Below are 26,337 nucleotides of genomic sequence, written 5' to 3'. Positions count from 1 at the left end.
CTTATCAAGATAGCATGACCAAACTCGGAATTTTTTAGATATACTATGCTCCTCATATATATGCAAGCTCCTATTAAGATCGGATCACTATATCATTTCGCTGCCATAGGAACGATCGGTCTAAAATTAAGATTTGTATGAAAAACATTTTGTTTATAAAGATATCTTGACCAAACGCGGTATTTATTAATTTTTCTATGCTCCTCATATATATGCAAAATCCTATTACGATCGAACTACTATATCATATAGCTGCCATAGGAATGATCGGTCGAAAATATAGTTTTTGTGTGAAAAAACATTTTGTTTATTAAGATACCTTGACCAAACTCGGCATATATAAGTTTTACTATGCTCCTCATAAATATGTTAAATCCTTTTAAGATCGGACAACTGTATCATATAGCTGCCATGGGAACGATCGCTCGAAAATTACTCGGAAACTCTGAATTTATTAGTCTTACTATGCTCCTCATGTATATATAAAATCCTATTAAGATCGGATCACTATCTCATGTACCTGCCATAGGAACGATCGGTCGAAAATTAAGTTTTTGTATGAAAAAAACAATTTGTTTATTAAGATATCTTGACCAAACTCGGAATTTATTAGTTTAACTATGCTCCTTATATGTATGCAAAATCCTATTAAGATCCGACTACTATATCATATAGCTACCATAGGAATGATCGGTCGAAAGTTAAGTTTTTGCATGAAGAAGCATTTTGTTTATCAAGTAATCTTGACTTAACTCGGTATTTATAAGTTTTACTATGCTCCTGACAAATATACGACATCCTATTAAGATCGGACCACTATATCATATAGCTTCCATAGGACAGATCGGTCGAAAATTAAGTTTTTGTATGAAAAAGAACAATTTGTTTATCAAGATATCTTGACCAAACTCGGAATTTATTAGTTTTACTATGCTCCTTATATATATGCAAAATCCTATTAAGATCAGACTACTATATCATATATCTGCCATAGGAACGATCGGTCGAATATTAAGTTTTTGCATGAAAAAAACAATTTGTTTATTAAGATATCTTGACCAAACTCGGAATTTATTAGTTTTACTTTGCTCCTTATATGTATGCAAAATCCTATTAAGATCCGACTACCATATCATATAGCTACCATAGGAATGATCGGTCGAAACTTAAGTTTTTGTATGAAGAAGCATTTTGTTTATCAAGTAATCTTGACTAAACTCGGTATTTATTAGTTTTACTATGCTCCTCATAAATATGCGAAATCCTATTAAGATCGGACCACTGTATCATATAGCTGCCATGGGAACGATTGCTCGAAAATTACTCGGAAACTCTGAATTTATCAGTTTTACTGTGCTCCTCATATAAATGTAAAATCCTATTAAGACCGGGCCACTATCTCATGTAGCTACCATAGGAACGATCGGTCGAAAATAAAGTTTTTGTATGAAAAAACATTTTGTTTATCAAGATATCATGACCAAACTCGGAATTTTTTAGTTTTACTATGCTCCTCATATATTTGCAAGCTACTATTAAGATCGGATCACTATATCATTTCGCTGCCATAGGAACGATCGGTCTAAAATTAAGATTTGTATGAAAAACATTTTGTTTTTAAAGATATCTTGACCAAACGCGGTATTTATTAGTTTTTCTATGCTCCTCATATATATGCAAAATCCTATTACGATCGAACTACTATATCATATAGCTGCCATAGGAATGATCGGTCGAAAATAAAGTTTTTGTATGAAAAAACATTTTGTTTATGAAGATACCTTGACCAAACTCGGCATATATAAGTTTTACTATGCTCCTCATAAATATGTTAAATCCTTTTAAGATCGGACCACTGTATCATATAGCTGCCATGGGAACGATCGCTCGAAAATTACTCGGAAACTCTGAATTTATTAGTTTTACTATGCTCCTCATGTATATGTAAAATCCTATTAAGATCGGACCACTATCTCATGTACCTGCCATAGGAACGATCGGTCGAAAATTAAGTTTTTGTATGAAAAAAACAATTTGTTTATTAAGATATCTTGACCAAACTCGGAATTTATTAGTTTTATTATGCTCCTTATATGCATGCAAAATCCTATTAAGATCCGACTACTATATCATATAGTTACCATAGGAATGATCGGTCGAAAAAAAAGTTTTTGCATGAAGAAGAATTTTGTTTATCAAGTAATCTTGACTTAACTCGGTATTTATAAGTTTTACTATGCTCCTGACAAATATACGACATCCTAATAAGATCGGACCACTATATCATATAGCTTCCATAGGACAGATCGGTCGAAAATTAAGTTTTTGTATGAAAGAGAACAATTTGTTTATCAAGATATCTTCACCAAACTCGGAATTTATTAGTTTTACTATGCTCCTTATATATATGCAAAATCCTATTAAGATCAGACTACTATATCATATATCTGCCATAGGAACGATCGGTCGAATATTAAGTTTTTGTATGAAAAAAAAACAATTTGTTTATTAAGATATCTTGACCAAACTCGGAATTTATTAGTTTTACTTTGCTCCTTATATGTATGCAAAATCCTATTAAGATCCGACTACCATATCATATAGCTACCATAGGAATGATCGGTCGAAAGTTAAGTTTTTGTATGAAGAAGCATTTTGTTTATCAAGTAATCTTGACTAAACTCGGTATTTATAAGTTTTACTATGCTCCTCATAAATATGCGAAATCCTATTAAGATCGGACCACTGTATCATATAGCTGCCATGGGAACGATTGCTCGAAAATTACTCGGAAACTCTGAATTTATCAGTTTTACTGTGCTCCTCATATAAATGTAAAATCCTATTAAGACCGGGCCACTATCTCATGTAGCTACCATAGGAACGATCGGTCGAAAATAAAGTTTTTGTATGAAAAAACATTTTGTTTATCAAGATATCATGACCAAACTCGGAATTTTTTAGTTTTACTATGCTCCTCATATATTTGCAAGCTCCTATTAAGATCGGATCACTATATCATTTCGCTGCCATAGGAACGATCGGTCGAAAATTAAGTTTTTGTTTAAAAAAAAAAACAATTTGTTTATTAAGATATCTTGACCAAACTCGAAATTTATTAGTTTTACTATGCTCCTTATATGTATGCAAAATCCTATTACGATAGGACTACTATATCATATAGCTGCCATAGGAATGATCGGTCGAAAATTAAGTTTTTGTATGAAAAAACATTTTGTTTATTAAGATACTTTGACCAAACTCGGCATATATAAGTTTTACTATGCTCCTCATAAATATGTTAAATCCTCTTAAGATCGGACCACTGTATCATATAGCTGCCATGGGAACGATCGCTCGAAAATTACTCGGAAACTCTGAATTTATTAGTTTTACTATGCTCCTCATATATATGTAAAATCCTAGTAAGATCGGACCACTATCTCATATACCTGCCATAGAAACGATCGGTCGAAAATTAAGTTTGTGTATGAAAAAACAATTTGTTTATTAAGATATCTTGACCAAACGCGGAATTTATTAGTTTTAGTATGCTCCTTAAATGTATGCAAAATCCTATTAAGATCCGACTACCATATCATATAGCTACCATAGGAATGATCGGGCGAAAGTTTAGTTTTTGTATGAAGAAGCATTTTTTTTATCGAGTAATCTTGACTAAACTCGGTATTTATTAGTTTTACTATGCTCCTCATAAATATGCGAAATATTATTAAGATCGGACCACTGTATCATATAACTGCCATGGGAACGATCGCTCGAAAATTACTCGGAAACTCTGAATTTATCGGTATTACTGCGCTGCTCATATATATATAAAATCCTATTAAGACCGGACCACTATCTCATGTAGCTACCATAGGAACGATAGGTCGAAAATAAAGTTTTTGTATAAAAAAACATTTTGTTTATCAAGATATCAAGACCAAACTCGGAATTTTTTAGTTTTACTATGCTCCTAATATATATATGCAAGCTACTATTAAGATCGGATCACTATATCATTTCGCTGCCATAGGAACGATCGGTCTAAAATTAAGATTTGTATGAAAAACATTTTGTTTATAAAGATATCTTGACCAAACGCGGCATTTATTAGTTTTTCTATGCTCCTCATATATATGCACAATCCTATTACGATCGGACTACTATATCATATAGCTGCCATAGGAATGATCGGTCGAAAATTAAGTTTTTGTATAAATAAACATTTTGTTTATTACGATACCTTGACCAAACTCGGCATATATAAGTTTTACTATGCTCCTCATAAATATGTAAGATCCTATTAAAATTGGACCACTGTATCATATAGCTGCCATGGGAACGATCGCTCGAAAATTACTCGGAAACTCTGAATTTATTAGTTTTACTATGCTCCTCATGTATGTGTAAAATCCTATTAAGATCGGACCACTATCTTATATACCTGCCATAGGACCGACCCTCGAAAATGAAGTTTTTGTATGAAAAAACATTTTGTTTATCAAGATATCATGACAACCTCGGAATTTTTAAGATTTACTTTGCTCCTCATATATATGCAAGCTCCTATTAAGATCGGACCACTATTTCATATCGCTGCCATGGGAACGATCGGTCGTAAATTATGATTGTATGAAAAAACATTTTGTTTATTAAGATGTCCTGACCAAACTCGGTGTTTATTAGTTTTTCTGTGCTCCTAATATATATGCAAAATTTTATTAACCATACCATAGGAATGATCGGTCGAAAGTTAAGTTTTTGTATGAAAAAGCATTTTATTTATCAAGTAATCTTGACTAAACTCGGCATTTATTAGTTTTACTATGCTCCTCATAAATTAGCGAAATCCTATTTAGATCGGACCACTGTATCATATAGCTGCCATGGGAACGATCAGTCGAAAATTACTCGGAAACTCTGAATTTATCAGTTTTACTGTGCTCCTCATATATATGTAAAATCTTATTAAGACCGGACCAGTATCTCATGTAGCTACCATAGGAATGCAAAATGCAAAATCCTATTACGATAGGACTACTATATCATATAGCTGCCATAGGAATGATCGGTCGAAAATTAAGTTTTTGTATGAAAAAACATTTTGTTTATTAAGATACTTTGACCAAACTCGGCATATATAAGTTTTACTATGCTCCTCATAAATATGTTAAATCCTTTTAAGATCGGACCACTGTATCATATAGCTGCCATGGGAACGATCGCTCGAAAATTACTCGGAAACTCTGAATTTATTAGTTTTACTATGCTCCTCATATATATGTAAAATCCTAGTAAGATCGGACCACTATCTCATATACCTGCCATAGAAACGATCGGTCGAAAATTAAGTTTGTGTATGAAAAAACAATTTGTTTATTAAGATATCTTGACCAAACTCGGAATTTATTAGTTTTAGTATGCTCCTTAAATGTATGCAAAATCCTATTAAGATCCGACTACCATATCATATAGCTACCATAGGAATGATCGGGCGAAAGTTTAGTTTTTGTATGAAGAAGCATTTTTTTTATCGAGTAATCTTGACTAAACTCGGTATTTATTAGTTTTACTATGCTCCTCATAAATATGCGAAATATTATTAAGATCGGACCACTGTATCATATAACTGCCATGGGAACGATCGCTCGAAAATTACTCGGAAACTCTGAATTTATCGGTATTACTGCGCTTCTCATATATATATAAAATCCTATTAAGACCGGACCACTATCTCATGTAGCTACCATAGGAACGATCGGTCGAAAATAAAGTTTTTGTATGAAAAAACATTTTGTTTATCAAGATATCATGACCAAACTCGGAATTTTTTAGTTTTACTAGGCTCCTCATATATTTGCAAGCTCCTATTAAGATCGGATCACTATATCATTTCGCTGCCATAGGAACGATCGGTCGACAATTAAGTTTTTGTTTAAAAAAAAAAACAATTTGTTTATTAAGATATCTTGACCAAACTCGAAATTTATTAGTTTTACTATGCTCCTTATATGTATGCAAAATCCTATTACGATAGGACTACTATATCATATAGCTGCCATAGGAATGATCGGTCGAAAATTAAGTTTTTGTATGAAAAAACATTTTGTTTATTAAGATACTTTGACCAAACTCGGCATATATAAGTTTTACTATGCTCCTCATAAATATGTTAAATCCTTTTAAGATCGGACCACTGTATCATATAGCTGCCATGGGAACGATCGCTCGAAAATTACTCGGAAACTCTGAATTTATTAGTTTTACTATGCTCCTCATATATATGTAAAATCCTAGTAAGATCGGACCACTATCTCATATACCTGCCATAGAAACGATCGGTCGAAAATTAAGTTTGTGTATGAAAAAACAATTTGTTTATTAAGATATCTTGACCAAACTCGGAATTTATTAGTTTTAGTATGCTCCTTAAATGTATGCAAAATCCTATTAAGATCCGACTACCATATCATATAGCTACCATAGGAATGATCGGGCGAAAGTTTAGTTTTTGTATGAAGAAGCATTTTTTTTATCGAGTAATCTTGACTAAACTCGGTATTTATTAGTTTTACTATGCTCCTCATAAATATGCGAAATATTATTAAGATCGGACCACTGTATCATATAACTGCCATGGGAACGATCGCTCGAAAATTACTCGGAAACTCTGAATTTATCGGTATTACTGCGCTGCTCATATATATATAAAATCCTATTAAGACCGGACCACTATCTCATGTAGCTACCATAGGAACGATAGGTCGAAAATAAAGTTTTTGTATAAAAAAACATTTTGTTTATCAAGATATCAAGACCAAACTCGGAATTTTTTAGTTTTACTATGCTCCTAATATATATATGCAAGCTACTATTAAGATCGGATCACTATATCATTTCGCTGCCATAGGAACGATCGGTCTAAAATTAAGATTTGTATGAAAAACATTTTGTTTATAAAGATATCTTGACCAAACGCGGCATTTATTAGTTTTTCTATGCTCCTCATATATATGCACAATCCTATTACGATCGGACTACTATATCATATAGCTGCCATAGGAATGATCGGTCGAAAATTAAGTTTTTGTATAAATAAACATTTTGTTTATTACGATACCTTGACCAAACTCGGCATATATAAGTTTTACTATGCTCCTCATAAATATGTAAGATCCTATTAAAATTGGACCACTGTATCATATAGCTGCCATGGGAACGATCGCTCGAAAATTACTCGGAAACTCTGAATTTATTAGTTTTACTATGCTCCTCATGTATGTGTAAAATCCTATTAAGATCGGACCACTATCTTATATACCTGCCATAGGACCGACCCTCGAAAATGAAGTTTTTGTATGAAAAAACATTTTGTTTATCAAGATATCATGACAAACCTCGGAATTTTTAAGATTTACTTTGCTCCTCATATATATGCAAGCTCCTATTAAGATCGGACCACTATTTCATATCGCTGCCATGGGAACGATCGGTCGTAAATTATGATTGTATGAAAAAACATTTTGTTTATTAAGATGTCCTGACCAAACTCGGTGTTTATTAGTTTTTCTGTGCTCCTAATATATATGCAAAATTTTATTAACCATACCATAGGAATGATCGGTCGAAAGTTAAGTTTTTGTATGAAAAAGCATTTTATTTATCAAGTAATCTTGACTGAACTCGGCATTTATTAGTTTTACTATGCTCCTCATAAATTAGCGAAATCCTATTTAGATCGGACCACTGTATCATATAGCTGCCATGGGAACGATCAGTCGAAAATTACTCGGAAACTCTGAATTTATCAGTTTTACTGTGCTCCTCATATATATGTAAAATCCTATTAAGACCGGACCAGTATCTCATGTAGCTACCATAGGAATGCAAAATGCAAAATCCTATTACGATAGGACTACTATATCATATAGCTGCCATAGGAATGATCGGTCGAAAATTAAGTTTTTGTATAAATAAACATTTTGTTTATTACGATACCTTGACCAAACTCGGCATATATAAGTTTTACTATGCTCCTCATAAATATATTAAATCCTTTTAAGATCGGACCACTGTATCATATAGCTGCCATGGGAACGATCGCTCGAAAATTACTCGGAAACTCTGAATTTATTAGTTTTACTATGCTCCTCATATATATGTAAAATCCTAGTAAGATCGGACCACTATCTCATATACCTGCCATAGAAACGATCGGTCGAAAATTAAGTTTGTGTATGAAAAAACAATTTGTTTATTAAGATATCTTGACCAAACTCGGAATTTATTAGTTTTAGTATGCTCCTTAAATGTATGCAAAATCCTATTAAGATCAGACTACCATATCATATAGCTACCATAGGAATGATCGGGCGAAAGTTTAGTTTTTGTATGAAGAAGCATTTTTTTTATCGAGTAATCTTGACTAAACTCGGTATTTATTAGTTTTACTATGCTCCTCATAAATATGCGAAATATTATTAAGATCGGACCACTGTATCATATAACTGCCATGGGAACGATCGCTCGCAAATTACTCGGAAACTCTGAATTTATCGGTATTACTGCGCTGCTCATATATATATAAAATCCTATTAAGACCGGACCACTATCTCATGTAGCTACCGTAGGAACGTTAGGTCGAAAATAAAGTTTTTGTATAAAAAAACATTTTGTTTATCAAGATATCAAGACCAAACTCGGAATTTTTTAGTTTTACTATGCTCCTTATATATATATGCAAGCTACTATTAAGATCGGATCACTATATCATTTCGCTGCCATAGGAACGATCGGTCTAAAATTAAGATTTGTATGAAAAACGTTTTGTTTATAAAGATATCTTGACCAAACGCGGCATTTATTAGTTTTTCTATGCTCCTCATATATATGCACAATCCTATTACGATCGGACTACTATATCATATAGCTGCCATAGGAATGATCGGTCGAAAATTAAGTTTTTGTATAAATAAACATTTTGTTTATTACGATACCTTGACCAAACTCGGCATATATAAGTTTTACTATGCTCCTCATAAATATATTAAATCCTTTTAAGATCGGACCACTGTATCATATAGCTGCCATGGGAACGATCGCTCGAAAATTACTCGGAAACTCTGAATTTATTAGTTTTACTATGCTCCTCATGTATGTGTAAAATCCTATTAAGATCGGACCACTATCTTATATACCTGCCATAGGACCGACCCTCGAAAATGAAGTTTTTGTATGAAAAAACATTTTGTTTATCAAGATATCATGACAAACCTCGGAATTTTTAAGATTTACTTTGCTCCTCATATATATGCAAGCTCCTATTAAGATCAGACCACTATTTCATATCGCTGCCATGGGAACGATCGGTCGTAAATTATGATTGTATGAAAAAACATTTTGTTTATTAAGATGTCCTGACCAAACTCGGTGTTTATTAGTTTTTCTGTGCTCCTAATATATATGCAAAATTTTATTAACCATACCATAGGAATGATCGGTCGAAAGTTAAGTTTTTGTATGAAAAAGCATTTTATTTATAAAGTAATCTTGACTAAACTCGGCATTTATTAGTTTTACTATGCTCCTCATAAATTAGCGAAATCCTATTTAGATCGGACCACTGTATCATATAGCTGCCATGGGAACGATCAGTCGAAAATTACTCGGAAACTCTGAATTTATCAGTTTTACTGTGCTCCTCATATATATGTAAAATCCTATTAAGACCGGACCAGTATCTCATGTAGCTACCATAGGAATGCAAAATGCAAAATCCTATTACGATAGGACTACTATATCATATAGCTGCCATAGGAATGATCGGTCGAAAATTAAGTTTTTGTATGAAAAAACATTTTGTTTATTACGATACCTTGACCAAACTCGGCATATATAAGTTTTACTATGCTCCTCATAAATATGTAAGATCCTATTAAAATTGGACCACTGTATCATATAGCTGCCATGGGAACGATCGCTCGAAAATTACTCGGAAACTCTGAATTTATTAGTTTTACTATGCTCCTCATGTATGTGTAAAATCCTATTAAGATCGGACCACTATCTTATATACCTGCCATAGGACCGACCCTCGAAAATGAAGTTTTTGCATGAAAAAACATTTTGTTTATCAAGATATCATGACAAACCTCGGAATTTTTAAGATTTACTTTGCTCCTCATATATATGCAAGCTCCTATTAAGATCGGACCACTATTTCATATCGCTGCCATGGGAACGATCGGTCGTAAATTATGATTGTATGAAAAAACATTTTGTTTATTAAGATGTCCTGACCAAACTCGGTGCTTATTAGTTTTTCTGTGCTCCTAATATATATGCAAAATTTTATTAACCATACCATAGGAATGATCGGTCGAAAGTTAAGTTTTTGTATGAAAAAGCATTTTATTTATCAAGTAATCTTGACTGAACTCGGCATTTATTAGTTTTACTATGCTCCTCATAAATTAGCGAAATCCTATTTAGATCGGACCACTGTATCATATAGCTGCCATGGGAACGATCAGTCGAAAATTACTCGGAAACTCTGAATTTATCAGTTTTACTGTGCTCCTCATATATATGTAAAATCCTATTAAGACCGGACCAGTATCTCATGTAGCTACCATAGGAATGCAAAATGCAAAATCCTATTACGATAGGACTACTATTTATCAGTTTTACTGTGCTCCTCATATATATGTAAAATCCTATTAAGACCGGACCAGTATCTCATGTAGCTACCATAGGAATGCAAAATGCAAAATCCTATTACGATAGGACTACTATATCATATAGCTGCCATAGGAATGATCGGTCGAAAATTAAGTTTTTGTATGAAAAAACATTTTGTTTATTAAGATACTTTGACCAAACTCGGCATATATCAGTTTTACTATGCTCCTCATAAATATATTAAATCCTTTTAAGATCGGACCACTGTATCATATAGCTGCCATGGGAACGATCGCTCGAAAATTACTCGGAAACTCTGAATTTATTAGTTTTACTATGCTCCTCATATATATGTAAAATCCTAGTAAGATCGGACCACTATCTCATATACCTGCCATAGAAACGATCGGTCGAAAATTAAGTTTGTGTATGAAAAAACAATTTGTTTATTAAGATATCTTGACCAAACTCGGAATTTATTAGTTTTAGTATGCTCATTAAATGTATGCAAAATCCTATTAAGATCAGACTACCATATCATATAGCTACTATAGGAATGATCGGGCGAAAGTTTAGTTTTTGTATGAAGAAGCATTTTTTTTATCGAGTAATCTTGACTAAACTCGGTATTTATTAGTTTTACTATGCTCCTCATAAATATGCGAAATATTATTAAGATCGGACCACTGTATCATATAACTGCCATGGGAACGATCGCTCGAAAATTACTCGGAAACTCTGAATTTATCGGTATTACTGCGCTGCTCATATATATATAAAATCCTATTAAGACCGGACCACTATCTCATGTAGCTACCATAGGAACGATAGGTCGAAAATAAAGTTTTTGTATAAAAAAACATTTTGTTTATCAAGATATCAAGACCAAACTCGGAATTTTTTAGTTTTACTATGCTCCTTATATATATATGCAAGCTACTATTAAGATCGGATCACTATATCATTTCGCTGCCATAGGAACGATCGGTCTAAAATTAAGATTTGTATGAAAAACGTTTTGTTTATAAAGATATCTTGACCAAACGCGGCATTTATTAGTTTTTCTATGCTCCTCATATATATGCACAATCCTATTACGATCGGACTACTATATCATATAGCTGCCATAGGAATGATCGGTCGAAAATTAAGTTTTTGTATAAATAAACATTTTGTTTATTACGATACCTTGACCAAACTCGGCATATATAAGTTTTACTATGCTCCCCATAAATATGTAAGATCCTATTAAAATTGGACCACTGTATCATATAGCTGCCATGGGAACGATCGCTCGAAAATTACTCGGAAACTCTGAATTTATTAGTTTTACTATGCTCCTCACGTATGTGTAAAATCCTATTAAGATCGGACCACTATCTTATATACCTGCCATAGGACCGACCCTCGAAAATGAAGTTTTTGCATGAAAAAACATTTTGTTTATCAAGATATCATGACAAACCTCGGAATTTTTAAGATTTACTTTGCTCCTCATATATATGCAAGCTCCTATTAAGATCGGACCACTATTTCATATCGCTGCCATGGGAACGATCGGTCGTAAATTATGATTGTATGAAAAAACATTTTGTTTATTAAGATGTCCTGACCAAACTCGGTGTTTATTAGTTTTTCTGTGCTCCTAATATATATGCAAAATTTTATTAACCATACCATAGGAATGATCGGTCGAAAGTTAAGTTTTTGTATGAAAAAGCATTTTATTTATCAAGTAATCTTGACTAAACTCGGCATTTATTAGTTTTACTATGCTCCTCATAAATTAGCGAAATCCTATTTAGATCGGACCACTGTATCATATAGCTGCCATGGGAACGATCAGTCGAAAATTACTCGGAAACTCTGAATTTATCAGTTTTACTGTGCTCCTCATATATATGTAAAATCCTATTAAGACCGGACCAGTATCTCATGTAGCTACCATAGGAATGCAAAATGCAAAATCCTATTACGATAGGACTACTATATCATATAGCTGCCATAGGAATGATCGGTCGAAAATTAAGTTTTTGTATGAAAAAACATTTTGTTTATTACGATACCTTGACCAAACTCGGCATATATAAGTTTTACTATGCTCCTCATAAATATGTAAGATCCTATTAAAATTGGACCACTGTATCATATAGCTGCCATGGGAACGATCGCTCGAAAATTACTCGGAAACTCTGAATTTATTAGTTTTACTATGCTCCTCACGTATGTGTAAAATCCTATTAAGATCGGACCACTATCTTATATACCTGCCATAGGACCGACCCTCGAAAATGAAGTTTTTGCATGAAAAAACATTTTGTTTATCAAGATATCATGACAAACCTCGGAATTTTTAAGATTTACTTTGCTCCTCATATATATGCAAGCTCCTATTAAGATCGGACCACTATTTCATATCGCTGCCATGGGAACGATCGGTCGTAAATTATGATTGTATGAAAAAACATTTTGTTTATTAAGATGTCCTGACCAAACTCGGTGTTTATTAGTTTTTCTGTGCTCCTAATATATATGCAAAATTTTATTAACCATACCATAGGAATGATCGGTCGAAAGTTAAGTTTTTGTATGAAAAAGCATTTTATTTATCAAGTAATCTTGACTAAACTCGGCATTTATTAGTTTTACTATGCTCCTCATAAATTAGCGAAATCCTATTTAGATCGGACCACTGTATCATATAGCTGCCATGGGAACGATCAGTCGAAAATTACTCGGAAACTCTGAATTTATCAGTTTTACTGTGCTCCTCATATATATGTAAAATCCTATTAAGACCGGACCAGTATCTCATGTAGCTACCATAGGAACGATCGGTCGAAAATTATGATTTTTATGAAAAAACATTTTGTTTATTAAGATATCCTGACCAAACTCGGTGTTTATTAGTTTTTCTGTGCTCCTAATTTATATGTAAAATCCTATTAAGATCGATCTACTATATCATATAGTTGCCATGGGAACGATCGGTCGAAAATTAACTTTTTCTATGAAAAAGCATTTTGTTTATAAAGATATCTTTACCAAACTCAGCATTTATTAGTTTTACTATGCTCCTAAAATATATGCAAAATCCTATTAAGATCGGACTGCTATATCATATAGCTGTCATAGGAACGATCGGACGAAAATTAAGTTTTTGAATGCAAAAGTATTTTGTTTATCAAGATATCTTGACCAAACTCGGCATTTATTAGTTTAACTATGCTCGTAATATATATGCAAGATCCTATTAAGATCGGACTGCTATATCATATAGCTGCCATTGGAACGATCGGTCGAAAATTAAGTCTTGGTATGAAAAAAACATTTTGTTTATTAGGAAATCTTGACCAAACTCGGCAGTTATCAGTTTTACTATTCTCCTCATATGTATGTAAAATTCTTTTAAGACCGGACCATTATCTCACTAAGCTGCCATAGGAACGATCGGTCGAAAATTAAGTTTTTGTATGAAAAAAACAATTTGTTTATTAAGATATCTTGACCAAACTCGGAATTTATTAGTTTTACTATGCTCCTTATATGTATACAAAATCCTATTAAGATCCGACTACTATATCATATAGCTACCATAGGAATGATCGGTCGAACGTTAAGTTTTTGTATGAAGAAGCATTTTGTTTATCAAGAAATCTTGACTAAACTCGGCATTTATTAGTTTTACTATGCTCCTCATAAATATGCGAAATCCTATTAAGATCCGACCACTGTATCATATAGCTGCCATGGGAACGATCGGTCGAAAATGACTCGGAAACTCTGAATTTATTAGTTTTACTGTGCTCCTCATATATATGCAAAATCCTAATACGATCGGACTACTATATCATATAGCTGCCATAGGAATGATCGGTCGAAAATTAAGTTTTTGTATGAAAAAACATTTGTTTATCAAGATATCATGACCAAACTCGGAATTTTTTAGTTTTACTTATCTCCTCATATATATGCAAGCTCCTATTAAGATCGGATCACTATATCATTTCGCTGCCATAGGAACGATCGGTCTAAAATTAAGATTTGTATGAAAAACATATTGTTTATAAAGATATCTTGACCAAACGCGGCAATTATTAGTTTTTCTATGCTCCTCATGTATGTGTAAAATCCTATTAAGATCGGACCACTATCTCATATACCTGCCATAGGAACGACCGTCGAAAATGAAGATTTTGTATGAAAAAACATTTTGTTTATTAAGATATCATGACCAAACTCGGATTGTTTTAGTTTGTCTATGCTTCTTATATATATGCAAACTCCTATTAAGATCAGACCACTATATCATATCGCTGCCATAGGAACGATCGGTCGAAAATTATGATTTGTATGAAAAACATTTTGTTTATAAAGATATCTTGACCAAACGCGGCATTTATTAGTTTTTCTATGCTCCTCATATATATGCACAATCCTATTACGATCGGACTACTATATCATATAGCTGCCATAGGAATGATGGGTCGAAAATTAAGTTTTTATATAAAAAAACATTTTGTTTATTAATATACCTTGACCAAACTCGGCATATATAAGTTTTACTATGCTTCTCATAAATATGTTAAATCCTATCAAGATCGGACCACTATTTCATATACCTGCCATAGGAACCACCGTCGAAAATGAAGTTTTTGTATGAAAAAACAATTTGTTTATCAAGATATCATGACCACACTCGGCATTTATTGGTTTTACTATGCTCCTCATATATATGTTAAATTCTATTAAGACCGGACCACTACCTCATTACTATGCTCCTCATATATATGCAAGCTCCTATTAAGATCGGACCACTATATCATATCGCTGCCATAGGAACTATCGGTCGAAAATTAAAATTTGTATGAAAAAACATGCTGTTTATTAAGATATCTTGACCAAACGCGGCATATATTAGATTTACTATGCTCCTCATAAAAATGCGAACTCTTATTAAAATCGGACCACTGTATCATATAACTGCCATGGGAACGATCGGTCGAAAATTACTCGCAACCTTTAAATTTATTAGTTTTACTATGCTCCCCATGTGTATGTAAGATCCTATTAAGATCGGACCACTATCTCATATACCTGCAATAGGAACGACCGTCGAAAATGAAGATTTTGTATGAAAAAACATTTTGTTTATTAAGATATCATGACCAAACTCGGAATGTTTTAGTTTGTCTATGCTTCTTATATATATGCAAACTCCTATTAAGATCCGACCACTATATCATATCGCTGCCATAGGAACGATCGGTCGAAAATTAAGATTTGTATGAAAAAACATGCTGTTTATTAAGATATCTTGACAAAACGGGGCATATATTAGATTTACTATGCTCCTCATAAATATGCCAACTCTTATTAAAATCGGACCACTGTATCATATAACTGCCATGGGAACGATCGGTCGAAAATTACTCGCAACCTCTGAATTTATTAGTTTTACTATGCTCCCCATGTATATGTAAAATCCTTTTAAGATCGGACCACTATATCATATCGCTGCCATAGGAACTATCGGTCGAAAATTAAGATTTGTTTCGAAAAAACATGTTGTTTATTAAGATATCATGACCAAACTCGGAATGTTTTAGTTTGTCTATGCTTCTTATATATATGCAAACTCCTATTTAGATCAGACCACTATATCATATCGCTGCCATAGGAACGATCGGTCGAAAATTATGATTTGTATGAAAAACATTTTGTTTATAAAGATATCTTGACCAAACGCGGCATTTATTAGTTTTTCTATGCTCCTCATATATATGCACAATCCTATTACGATTGGACAACTATCTCATATACCTGCCATAGGAACGACCGTCGAAAATGAAGATTTTGTATGAAAAAACATTTTGTTTATTAAGATATCATGACCAAACTCGGAATGTTTTAGTTTGTCTATGCTTCTTATATATATGCAAACTCCTATTTAGATCAGACCACTATATCATATCGCTGCCATAGGAACGATCGGTCGAAAATTAAGATTTGTATGAAAAAACATGCTGTTTATTAAGATATCTTGATCAAACGCGGCATATATTAGATTTACTATGCTCCTCATAAATATGCGAACTCTTATTAAAATCGGACCACTGTATCATATAACTGCCATGGGAACGATCGGTCGAAAATTACTCGCAACCTCTGAATTTATTAGTTTTACTATGCTCCCCATGTATATGTAAAATCCTTTTAAGATCGGACCACTATATCATATCGCTGCCATAGGAACTATCGGTCGAAAATTAAGATTTGTTTCGAAAAAACATGTTGTTTATTAAGATATCATGACCAAACTCGGAATGTTTTAGTTTGTCTATGCTTCTTATATATATGCAAACTCCTATTTAGATCAGACCACTATATCATATCGCTGCCATAGGAACGATCGGTCGAAAATTAAGATTTGTATGAAAAAACATTTTGTTTATTAAGATACCTTAACTAAACTCGGCATATATAAGTTTTACTAAGCTCCTCATAAATATGTTAAATCCTATCAAGATCGGACCACTATTTCATATACCTCCCATAGGAACCACCGTCGAAAATGAAGTTTTTGTATGAAAAAACAATTTGTTTATCAAGATATCATGACCACACTCGGCATTTATTGGTTTTACTATGCTCCTCATATATATGTAAAATTCTATTAAGACCGGACCACTACCTCCTTACTATGCTCCTCATATATATGCAAGCTCCTATAAGGATCGGACCACTATATCATATCGCTGCCATAGGAACTATCGGTCGAAAATGAAGATTTTGTATGAAAAAACATTTTGTTTATTAAGATACCTTAACTAAACTCGGCATATATAAGTTTTACTAAGCTCCTCATAAATATGTTAAATCCTATCAAGATCGGACCACTATCTCATATACCTGCCATGAACACGATCGGTCGAAAATTATGATTTTTATGAAAAAACATTTTGTTTATTAAGATATCCTGACCAAACTCGGTGTTTATTAGTTTTTCTGTGCTCCTAATTTATATGTAAAATCCTATTAAGATCGATCTACTATATCATATAGTTGCGATGGGAACGATCGGTCGAAAATTAAGTTTTTCTATGAAAAAGCATATTGTTTATAAAGATATCTTTACCAAACTCAGCATTTATTAGTTTTACTATGCTCCTAAGATATATGCAAAATCCTATTAAGATCGGACTTCTATATCATATAGCTGTCATAGGAACGATCGGACGAAAATTAAGTTTTTGAATGCAAAAGTATTTTGTTTATCAAGATATCTTGACCAAACTCGGCATTTATTAGTTTAACTATGCTCGTAATATATGCAAGATCCTATTAAGATCGGACTGCTATATCATATAGCTGCCATTGGAACGATCGGTCGAAAATTAAGTCTTGGTATGAAAAAACATTTTGTTTATTAGGAAATCTTGACCAAACTCGGCATTTATCAGTTTTACTATTCTCCTCATATATATGTAAAATTCTATTACGATCGGACTACTATATCATATAGCTGCCATAGGAATGATCGGTCGAAAATTAAGTTTTTGTATAAAAAACATTTTGTTTATTACGATACCTTGACCAAACTCGGCATATATAAGTTTTACTATGCTCCTCATAAATATGTAAGATCCTATTAAAATTGGACCACTGTATCATATAGCTGCCATGGGAACGATCGCTCGAAAATTACTCGGAAACTCTGAATTTATTAGTTTTACTATGCTCCTCATGTATGTGTAAAATCCTATTAAGATCGGACCACTATCTTATATACCTGCCATAGGACCGACCCTCGAAAATGAAGTTTTTGTATGAAAAAACATTTTGTTTATCAAACTCGGTGTTTATTAGTTTTTCTGTGCTCCTAATTTATATGTAAAATCCTATTAAGATCGATCTACTATATCATATAGTTGCCATGGGAACGATCGGTCGAAAATTAAGTTTTTCTATGAAAAAGCATTTTGTTTATAAAGATATCTTTACCAACTCAGCATTTATTAGTTTTACTATGCTCCTAAAATATATACAAAATCCTATTTAGATCGGACTGCTATATCATATAGCTGTCATAGGAACGATCGGACGAAAATTAAGTTTTTGAATGCAAAAGTATTTTGTTTATCAAGATATCTTGACCAAACTCGGCATTTATTAGTTTAACTATGCTCGTAATATATATGCAAGATCCTATTAAGATCGGACTGCTATATCATATAGCTGCCATTGGGACGATCGGTCGAAAATTAAGTCTTGGTATGAAAAAAATATTTTGTTTATTAGGAAATCTTGACCAAACTCGGCATTTATCAGTTTTACTATTCTCCTTATATGTATGTAAAATTCTATTAAGACCGGACCATTATCTCACTAAGCTGCCATAGGAACGATCGGTCGAAAATTAAGTTTTTGTATGAAAAAAACAATTTTTTTATTAAGATATCTTGACCAAACTCGGAATTTATTAGTTTTACTATGCTCCTTATATGTATACAAAATCCTATTAAGATCCGACTACTATATCATATAGCTACCATAGGAATGATCGGTCGAAAGTTAAGTTTTTGTATGAAGAAGCATTTTGTTTATCAAGAAATCTTGACTAAACTCGGCATTTATTAGTTTTACTATGCTCCTCATAAATATGCGAAATCCTATTAAGATCCGACCACTGTATCATATAGCTGCCATGGGAACGATCGGTCGAAAAATTACTCGGAAACTCTGAATTTATTAGTTTTAGTGTGCTCGTCATATATATGCAAAATCCTAATACGATCGGACTACTATATCATATAGCTGCCATAGGAATGATCGGTCAAAAATTAAGTTTTTATATGAAAAAACATTTGTTTATCAAGATATCATGACCAAACTCGGAATTTTTTAGTTTTACTTATCTCCTCATATATATGCAAGCTCCTATTAAGATCGGATCACTATATCATTTCGCTGCCATAGGAACGATCGGTCTAAAATTAAGATTTGTATGAAAAACATATTGTTTATAAAGATATCTTGACCAAACGCGGCATTTATTAGTTTTTCTATGCTCCTCATATATATGCACAATCCTATTACGATCGGACTACTATATCATATAACTGCCATAGGAACGATCGGTCGAAAATTAAGTTTTTATATGAAAAAACATTTTGTTTATTAAGATACCTTGACTAAACTGGGCATATACATATAAGTTTTAGTATGCTCCTCATAAATATGTTAAGTCCTATCAAGATCGGACCACTGTATCATATAGCTGTCATGGGAACGATCGCTCGAAAATTACTCGGAAACTCTGAATTTATTAGTTTTACTATGCTCCTCATGTATATGTAAAATCCTATTAAGATCGGACCACTATCTCATATACCTGCCATAGGAATGACCATCGAAAATGAAGATTTTGTATGAAAAAACATTTTGTTTATCAAGATATCATGACCAAACTCGGAATTTTTTGGATTTACTATGCTCCTCATATATATGCAAGCTCCTATTAAGATCGGACCACTATATCATATCGCTGCCATAGGAACTATCGGTCAAAAATTAAGATTTGTATGAAAAACCATTCTGTTTATTAAGATATCTTGACAAAACGCGGCATATATTAGATTTACTATGCTCCTCATAAATATGCGAACTCTTATTAAAATCGGACCACTGTATCATATAACTGCCATGGGAACGATCGGTCGAAAATTACTCGCAACCTCTGAATTTATTAGTTTTACTATGCTCCCCATGTGTATGTAAAATCCTATTAAGATCGGACCACTATCTCATATACCTGCCATAGGAACGACCGTCGAAAATGAAGATGTTGTATGAAAAAAACATTTTGTTTATTAGGATATCATGACCAAACTCGGAATGTTTTAGTTTGTCTATGCTTCTTATATATATGCAAACTCCTATTAAGATCCGACCACTATATCATATCGCTGCCATAGGAACGATCGGTCGAAAATTAAGATTTGTATGAAAAAACATGCTGTTTATTAAGATATCTTGACCAAACACGGCATATATTAGATTTACTATGCTCCTCATAAATATGCGAACTCTTATTAAAATCGGACCACTGTATCATATAACTGCCATGGGAACGATCGGTCGAAAATTACTCGCAACCTCTAAATTTATTAGTTTTACTATGCTCCCCATGTATATGTAAAATCCTATTAAGATCGGACCACTATCTCATATACCTGCCATAGGAGCGACCGTCGTAAATGAAGATTTTGTATGAAAAAACATTTTGTTTATTAAGATACCTTAACCAAACTCGGCATATATAAGTTTTACTAAGCTACTCATAAATATGTTAAATCCTATCAAGATCGGACCACTATCTCATATACCTGCCATGAACACGATTGGTCGGAAATTATGATTTGTATGAAAAACATTTTGTTTATAAAGATATCTTGACCAAACGCGGCATTTATTAGTTTTTCTATGCTCCTCATATATATGCACAATCCTATTACGATTGGACTACTATATCATATAGCTGCCATAGGAATGATCGGTCGAAAATTAAGTTTTTATATGAAAAAACATTTTGTTTATTAAGATACCTTGACCAAACTCGGCGTATATGTTTTACTATGCTCCTCATAAATATGTTAAATCCTATCAAGATCCGACCACTATTTCATATACCTGCCATAGGAACCACCGTCGAAAATGAAGTTTTTGTATAAAAAAACAATTTGTTTATCAAGATATCATGACCACACTCGGCATTTATTGGTTTTACTATGCTCCTCATATATATGTAAAATTCTATTAAGACCGGACCACTACCTCATTACTATGCTCCTCATATATATGCAAGCTCCTATTAAGATCGGACCACTATATCATATCGCTGCCATAGGAACTATCGGTCGAAAATTAAGATTTGTTTCGAAAAAACATTTTGTTTATTAAGATATCATGACCAAACTCGGAATGTTTTAGTTTGTCTATGCTTCTTATATATATGCAAACTCCTATTAAGATCAGACCACTATATCATATCGCTGCCATAGGAACGATCGGTCGAAAATTAAGATTTGTATGAAAAAACATGCTGTTTATTAAGATATCTTGACCAAACGCGGCATATATTAGATTTACTATGCTCCTCATAAATATGCGAACTCTTATTAAAATCGGACCACTGTATCATATAACTGCCATGGGAACGATCGGTCGAAAATTACTCGCAACCTCTAAATTTATTAGTTTTACTATGCTCCCCATGTATATGTAAAATCCTATTAAGATCGGACCACTATCTCATATACCTGCCATAGGAACGACCGTCGTAAATGAAGATTTTGTATGAAAAAACATTTTGTTTATTTTGATACCTTAACCAAACTCGGCATATATAAGTTTTACTAAGCTACTCATAAATATGTTAAATCCTATCAAGATCGGACCACTATCTCATATACCTGCCATGAACACGATCGGTCGAAAATTATGATTTGTATGAAAAACATTTTGTTTATAAAGATATCTTGACCAAACGCGGCATTTATTAGTTTTTCTATGCTCCTCATATATATGCACAATCCTATTACGATTGGACTACTATATCATACAGCTGCCATTGGAATGATCGGTCGAAAATTAAGTTTTTATATGAAAAAACATTTTGTTTATTAAGATACCTTGACCAAACTCGGCATATATAAGTTTTACTATGCTCCTCATAAATATGTTAAATCCCATCAAGATCCGACCACTATATCATATAGCTGCCATAGGAACGATCGGTCGAAAATTAAGAATAGTATGAAAAAACATGATGTTTATTAAGATATCTTTACCAAACGCGGCATATTTTAGTTTTACTATGCTCCTCATATATATGCAAAGTCGTATTAAGATCGGACCACTGTATCATATAGCTGCCATGGGAACGATCGGTCGAAAAATAAGTTTTTGTATGAAAAACATTTTGTTAATTAAGATACCTTGACCAAACTCGGCATATATAAGTTTTACTATGCTCCTCATAAATATGCGAACTCTTATTAAAATCGAGCGATATGTAAAATCCTATTAAGATCGGACCACTATCTCATATACCTGCCATAGGAACGACCGTCGAAAATGAAGATTTTGTATGAAAAAACATTTTGTTTATTAAGATACCTTAACCAAACTCGGCATATATAAGTTTTACTAAGCTCCTCATAAATATGTTAAATCCTATCAAGATCGGACCACTATCTCATGTACCTGCCATGAACACGATCGCTCGAAAATTATGATTTGTATGAAAAACATTTTGTTTATAAAGATATCTTGACCAATCGCGGCATTTATTAGTTTTTCTATGCTCCTAGTATATATGCTTAATCCTATAAAGATCGGACTACTATATCATATAGCTGCCATAGGAATGATCGGTCAAAAATTAAGTTTTTGTATGAAAAAACATTTTGTTTATCAGGATATCATGACCGAACTCGGAATTTTTTAGTTTTACTATGCTCCTCATATATATGCAAGCTCCTATTAAGATCGGATCACTATATCATTTCGCTGACATAGGAACGATCGGTCTAAAATTAAGATTTGTATGAAAAACATTTTGTTTATAAAGATATCTTGACCAAACGCGGCATTTATTAGTTTTTCTATGCTCCTCATATATATGCACAATCCTATTAAGATCGGACCACTATCTCATATACCTGCCATAGGAACGACCGTCGAAAATGAAGATTTTGTATGAAAAAAAATTTTGTTTATTAAGATACCTTGACCAAACTCGGCATATATAAGTTTTACTATGCTCCTCATAAATATGTTAAATCCTATTAATATGTTAAATCCTATGAATTAGCTTTACTATGCTCCTCATGTATATGTAAAATCCTATTAAGATCGGACCACTATCTCATATACCTGCCATAGGAACGACCGTCGAAAATGAAGATTTTGTATGAAAAAAAATTTTGTTTATTAAGATACCTTGACCAAACTCGGCATATATAAGTTTTACTATGCTCCTGATAAATATGTTAAATCCTATTAAGATCAGACGACTATTTCATATACCTGCCATAGGAACCACCGTCGAAAATTAAGATTTGTTTCGAAAAAACATTTTGTTTATTAAGATATCATGACCAAACTCGGAATGTTTTAGTTTGTCTATGCTTCTTATATATATGCAAACTCCTATTAAGATCAGACCACTATATCATATCGCTGCCATAGGAACGATCGGTCGAAAATTAAGATTTGTATGAAAAAACATGCTGATTATTAAGATAACTTGACCAAACCCGGCATATATTAGATTTGCTATGCTCCTCATAAATATGCGAACTCTTATTAAAATCGGACCACTGTATCATATAACTGCCATGGGAACGATCGGTCGAAAATTACTCGCAACCTCTGAATTTATTGGTTTTAAAATCCTATTAAGATCGGACTATCTCATATACCTGCCATAGGAACGACCGTCGAAAATGAATATTTTGTATAAAAAAACATTTTGTTTATTAAGATACCTTAACCAAACTCGGCATATATAAGTTTTACTAAGCTCCTCATAAATATGTTAAATCCTATCAAGATCGGACCACTATCTCATATACCTGCCATGAACACGATCGGTCGAAAATTATGATTTGTATGAAAAACATTTTGTAAATAAAAATATCTTGACCAAACGCGGCATTTATTAGTTTTTCTATGCTCCTAATATATATGCTAAATCCTATAAAGATCGGACTACTATATCATATAGCTGCCATAGGAATGATCGGTCGAAAATTAAGTTTTTGTATGAAAAAACATTTTGTATATCAAGTTATCATGACCGAACTCGGAATTTTTTAGTTTTACTATGCTCCTCATATATATGCAAGCTCCTATTAAGATCGGATCACTATATCATTTCGATGCCATAGAAACGATCGGTCTAAAATTAAGATTTGTATGAAAAACATTTTGTTTATAAAGATTTCTTGACCAAACGCGGCATTTATTAGTTTTTCTATGCTCCTCATATGTATGCACAATCCTATTACGATCGGACTACTAAATCATATAGCTGCCACAGAAATGATCGGTCGAAAACTAAGTTTTTGTATGAAAAAACATTTTGTTTATTAAGATACCTTGACCAAACTCGGCATATATAAGTTTTACTATGCTCCTCATAAATATGTTAAATCCTATCAAGATCGGATTACTGTATCATATAGCTGCCATGGGAACGATCGCTCGAAAACTACTCGGAAACTCTGAATTAATTAGTTTTACTATGCTCCTCATGTATATGTAAAATCCTATTAAGATCGGACCACTATTTCATATACCTGCCATAGGAACCATCGTCGAAAATGAAGTTTTTGTATGAAAAAACAATTTCTTTATCAAGATATCATGACCACACTCGGCATTTATTGGTTTTACTATGCTCCTCATATATATGTAAAATTCTACTAAGACCGGACCACTACCTCATTACTATGCTCCTCATATATATGCAAGCTCCTATTAAGATCGGACCACTATATCATATCGCTGCCATAGGAACTATCGGTCGAAAATTAAGATTTGTTTCGAAAAAACATTTTGTTTATTAAGATATCATGACCAAACTCGGAATGTTTTAGTTTGTCTATGCCTCTTATATGTATGCAAACTCCTATTAAGATCAGATCACTATATCATATCGCTGCCATAGGAACGATCGGTCGAAATTTAAGATTTGTATGAAAAAACATGCTGTTTATTAAGATATCTTGACCAAACGCGGCATATATTAGATTTACTATGCTCCTCATAAATATGCGAACTCTTATTAAAATCGGACCACTGTATCATATAACTGCCATGGGAACGATCGGTCGAAAATTACTCGCAACCTCTGAATTTATTAGTTTTACTATGCTCCCCATGTATATGTAAAATCCTATTAAGATCGGACCACTATCTCATATACCTGCCATAGGAACGACCGTCGAAAATGAAGATTTTGTATGAAAAAACATTTTGTTTATTAAGATACCTTAACCAAACTCGGCATATATAAGTTTTACTAAGCTCCTCATGTATATGTAAAATCCTATTAAGATCGGACCACTATCTCATATACCTGCCATAGGAACTATCGGTCGAAACTTAAGATTTGTTTCGAGAAAACATTTTGTTTATTAGGATATCATGACCAAACTCGGAAGTTTTTGGATTTACTATGCTCCTCATATATATGCAAGCTCCTATTAAGATCGGACCACTATATCATATCGCTGCCATAGGAATTATCGGTAGAAAATTAAGATTTGTTTTGAGAAAACATTTTGTTTATTAAGATATCATGACCAAACTCGGAATTTTTTACTTTGTCTATGCTTCTTATATATATGCACACTCCTATTAAGATCAGACCACTATATCATATCGCTGCCATAGGAACGATCGGTCGAAAATTACGAATTGTATGAAAAAACATGCTGTTTATTAAGATATCTTGACCAAACGCGGCATATATTAGTTTTACTATGCTCCTCATATATATGCAAAATCGTATTAAGATCGGACCACTGTATCATATAGCTGCCATGTATGAAAAAACATTTTGTTAATTAAGATACCTTG

The sequence above is a fragment of the Drosophila virilis genome, unplaced genomic scaffold, assembly GCF_030788295.1.
Source record: "Drosophila virilis strain 15010-1051.87 unplaced genomic scaffold, Dvir_AGI_RSII-ME tig00002137, whole genome shotgun sequence".
Lineage (NCBI taxonomy): Eukaryota > Metazoa > Arthropoda > Insecta > Diptera > Drosophilidae > Drosophila > Drosophila virilis.
The sequence above is the reverse complement of the archived record's forward strand: the minus strand, read 5'-3'. Positions refer to the sequence as shown.